Source organism: Pseudorca crassidens, chromosome 1 (genome assembly GCF_039906515.1).
Source record: "Pseudorca crassidens isolate mPseCra1 chromosome 1, mPseCra1.hap1, whole genome shotgun sequence".
In the NCBI taxonomy this organism is placed as follows: Eukaryota; Metazoa; Chordata; class Mammalia; order Artiodactyla; family Delphinidae; genus Pseudorca; species Pseudorca crassidens.
This window is the reverse complement of record NC_090296.1, coordinates 20,497,145-20,501,986: the sequence shown is the minus strand read 5'-3', so window position 1 is coordinate 20,501,986 and position 4,842 is coordinate 20,497,145. Positions and strand designations below refer to the sequence as shown.

The window sequence follows — 4,842 nt, the reverse complement described above, 5'->3', positions numbered from 1 at the left end:
TTTTTGCTCCCTGAAATGGCCTTTCTAATCTTTAGAGCAGAACTTTTGCCTCAGGCTGTGTTTAATAATATATTAAGCATTAAATGTATGATTATAGCATAAACACATTAGTATTTTTTTTCAATACATGGCTTTTCTTGCATCTTTAAAATATTACAAATAAGTCTGAGGAATTATCTGGCATCTTGCTGTTTCTGTAGCTGGAAAACTTAGATTTTATTTATAACCCTGCTGAATTGTTCCGTTTTCAGCAATGTAGATACCATCCAAAATTTATCTGATATCTTTTCTTTTAACTGTTGGGGTTTGCCGAATCAAAGCAGTTAAATTTAATAGAAGTTCAGTGTTGTTTCCTTCAAGAATTAACTCATCCTAAAAAAAAAAAAAATCAACTCATCTTTTTGGGCATGAGATACCGAACAAGCAGCTCCTGCTTCATCCAAGTCCAGTAGATGTATTCTTTGCCAAAGAAATTTTGGATTTCAGCAAGATACCCATTCTCCTGAAGAACGACATTGATGGTGAAATTGGCATGCACAGACCTCATCTTAGAATAGACCGACACCCTTGGTCATGTTCTGTACATGACTACAGATAGTACAGATGGAAACGAGTTGCTTTCTATTTCCCCACCCTTTGTAACCTGGAGCCTCTTCTTTTTCTTTCCAAGGAGACTGAGTTCTACATTGATGTGATTGAAGTCCTTCCACAAGATGCCTCTGGAATTGTGCATCCCTTCAGAGTGATGTAGACATCATCTGGAATGTGGACAGTCTTAATCCTGAGAACAGTCTTCATCCTTGCAAAAGATGCAACAAGGAATCATATTCATATTTTTTAACTGCCCTGAATTCCATATTCTTATGTACCTGTACTCATTTCCTTGTCAAAGAAATATAATTTATTTAATATATATAGTTTCTTGTTATTTTGCCATGTGTGTCTTTCCACACAGAAAATATTTTTTTTTACCTAATTTTTAATTGTAGTATCTCAATAGCTACTTTCAAACTCTCTTAATACTAGACTTGTAAGAGTTTCTTAAGCTGTTATAAATAGAAAAAAAAATATACAGCTGGAATTTAAATCTGAAGCTATCATAGCCCTATGGGTAGAGGCATAGTTAAAAGTGATTGGCATGAAAAGTAACTTAAGTAGCATCATGAACCGTTCAAATTTAATAGGGGACAGGTTCAAGAAGGATCTTTTTTTCCCCCTTAAATCATGCTCAATACATTAGGTTTTATTCACTAAAATCTCAATTAAATGCATAGACTGAGTACTGTGGGGTTGCCCAGATCAATTGCGTGTAGGTCGATCACTGAGCAACCATCAATAAAGCAATCAAAGTTGAAATATATTCTGCTTACAGTTTCTTGTTTCCAGTATGCTATGAAGTAACTGTAATTGCTATTCCCTTTAGCTCTGTCACTTGGAAGACTGACAGAGGAACAGCGCTTCAGGAGGAAATGTTCTCCTCATTGGATAAATTGATGAGTGGGTACTTGAAAATTAGGGCTGTAAGACTGAGGAAATCTGATCAATCCTGTACCAATGATATACACTAATATACAAAAGTTATGATGTTGGCCTCTCCAAAGAATGTTAAAAAGTTTGCAGCTGGTCACTCAGATTGAAAAGGTATCATGAAAGGGGGTTACTATCCCCCAAATTCTTCATCTTAATTCAAACCAAGGTATAGAATTATTTGGTATCAGTATTTAAAATGGTCATAATGATTGTAGCAGGCAGTGGAATACCACAATGTTTTCCCACCTTCTGGTACCCAGGAATTTGTGAAATCTTTTCTTGACTACAAGGTGGGACCAGTGAGTTGATTCTAACCAATAGAATATGGCAAAGGCAACACTTTTGATTAGGTTATTTTATACAGCAAAGGTGATGGGAAATCACCCCCATGATTATTTTATGAAGCAAACATACATGTTGTAAACTTCCTATTGAAAGGGTCACATGGCAAGGAATGGAGGGTAGCATAGAGGACATGGCAGTTAGCAAAAATGTGGAGACCTCAGTTCAATAATTGCAAGAGGTTGGATTTTGCCAGCAGCCTGAGAGAACTACAAAGCAGTTCTCAATTTTAGCATCTAGATGAGCACATAGCCCAGCTAACACATTGATTGCAGCTTTGTGAGACCCTGAGCAGAGGAGCCAGATAAATTGTGCCTGCACTCCATCATCGGATGAATGGATAAAGAAGATGTGGGACATACATACAATGGAATATTACTCAGCCATAAAAAGAAATAAAATTGAGCTATTTGTAATAAGGTGGATAGACCTAGAGTCTGTCATACAGAGTGAAGTAAGTCAGAAAGAAAAAGACAAATACCATATGCTAACACATATATATGGAATTTAAGAAGAAAAAAAAAATGTCATGAAGAACCTAGGGGTAAGACAGGAATAAAGACACAGACCTACTGGAGAACGGACTTGAGGATATGGGGAGGGGGAAGGGTGAGCTGTGACAGGGCGAGAGAGAGTCATGGACATATACACACTAACAAACGTAAGGTAGATAGCTAGTGGGAAGCAGCCGCATGGCACAGGGATATCGGCTCGGTGCTTTGTGACTGCAGGGAGGGTGGGAGGGAGGGAGATGCAAGAGGGAAGAGATTTGGGAACATATGTATATGTATAACTGATTCAATTTGTTATCAGGCAGAATCTAACACACCATTGTAAAGCAATTATACCCCAATAAAGATGTTAAAAAAAAAATGTGCCTGCACTTTGACCCATGGAGAACATGAAAAAATAAATGTGTGTTGTTTTAGCCTCTAAGTTTGTTATATATTATTATTATTATATTTTTATTATTTATGTCATTGAACACACAATAACAAAGGAATAATTTCCACTTATATTGTTGATGGCAAATATTTCTGATAAAATAGTGCTGTAACATCATTAACAAGTATTTATGAATGGTAAATTTGCTCTATGAAGTTTCTCCTTAAGATGAGTTATTTATTTAACTGAGAGGGCATGCATTGCATAGTGCTTAAGAGCATGAATTTTACATTCCTGGGATCAAATCTCAGTTCTTCTACTTTCTAGCTGTGTTATCTTGAGCAATTCATGCAAGCTCTCTGAGCTTCAGTTATCTCATCTGAGGAAAAAAAAAGATAATAATTGCATATATCTCACAGGCTTGCTATGAAGACTGAATGAGTAAAAATCATGCCATTTATATTTGTTAAATTATTGAAATAAATATTTTGGTTTTATCCAGTCTAACTATACTGTAAAGTGTGTTATTTCTGTCAAAATAATTAATCTTCAAAAATGAAATAAATAACTCTACCCATTGTACTTAGAATTAATGTCAGGAATAGTACAGGCTATGAAACAAGTGAACAAAAAAATTGCAGATGCCCAAAATTGAAAGAAAATGAATTCAATGACAGAGCAAAAAGAACATTGAGAAATAGTCACAGATTCATAGCAGGTAATCTCAACAGATTACAGAAGTCAGAGAAAGAGAGAGCATGTAGAACTGCTTTCAGAGAAAATTTGTTACCTCTAGGTGAAACAAAATTCTAATGATAAAAGTTTTGGTTAAAAACAGCTGTAAAAAAAGGGAAACTTTATTTAATAAGGATATGTAAACAGTAGCGAGAAGAACTAGTAAAGAAATCATTATGCTAATTGTAAATTTTAAGAGAGGCTAAAGTCATTAAAACACACTAAGGAAAGAATGACAAAGAGTGGCTCACCCAGGAACATATTTCACAAAGGTAGAACAGAGACCATACTCACTTGTTCCTTGCTGGAAAATTACAATTAACTTCTATATGATGTCACATCAGCAGTGTAAACTAAGTTTACCAATATTTTTTGTTTCTAGTTTTTATATAAATAGTGAATCTGTATATGAGTCCATCCAATATATAATCTGATTCCAGCAAATATGATTTATTGGATTCTCAGTTAACTGATGCAATTTATCCTTGAAATCATGTTGTTCAATGGATTAGCCCATGGTTAATTTTCCTCAGACTTCTCTCTCAGGCATAAAGATTTTTATTCAAGGTCCTTGTAGCCGAAGTGGGCAATGTATTCGAAACAGGCCATGTGACTTTGCTTTAAATGGACATTGAGTTTAGTTACCTTTTCAATGATTACTTTTGATTTAATGACCTTTTCAATGATTACATTCAATAGGTAAAATTATTGAAAATTAGGATCCTTTGAATCAAATTCTCTTTCTTTTTCTTTTGAGTACAGAGATAAATTTAATTTTCTATTATAAAGATAAAACAGTTACAAAATAATCAACTTTTGATGAATAAAATCTTCTGGTGAAAAATAAAAGTGAACTTCAATCCATTTGATATTAATGAGGGGCAAAGTTAGATGATGATCAGGAAAGGGGGTACTTACCGTGATCCTAAAGAAGCTTCAGATTTTGAATTTTTTCAAGTCTATATTGCTGTAATAAATCACAAAAATATAACTAACAAATCTCAGTAAACATGACCTTTTTTAAAGGATTTGTAAATATCACTGTATTTTTCTCTGTCACTCTTCTCTAATTTAGAAAGGTAAATAGAATATTAAATATTGTTCTGGTGTTGAAACAAGTAGTCATTAGTATTTAAAGTCCTAATAGTTTTTCCTCTTAAATACCCAAAACTCTCCAATAATTTTAGATATCTATCAATTAAATACTTCCTGATGTAGTAACATTATTTTTTTAATTTATATAATGAAATATTTATTTTGAATGTTTAATGTGTCTATATATAAAACATGATATATTCTATTGGCTTAATTATCTATGTGAGACATCAGAAACAATTTTGTGAAGTACAG

The 4,842-nt window shown here is 33.7% G+C and overlaps 1 pseudogene; it reads right to left on the bottom strand.

Moving 5' to 3' along the window:
* Nucleotides 1-216: 216 nt before the first annotated feature.
* Nucleotides 217-798, bottom strand: LOC137224610 (large ribosomal subunit protein uL6 pseudogene; annotated as a pseudogene).
* Nucleotides 799-4,842: the final 4,044 nt, after the last annotated feature.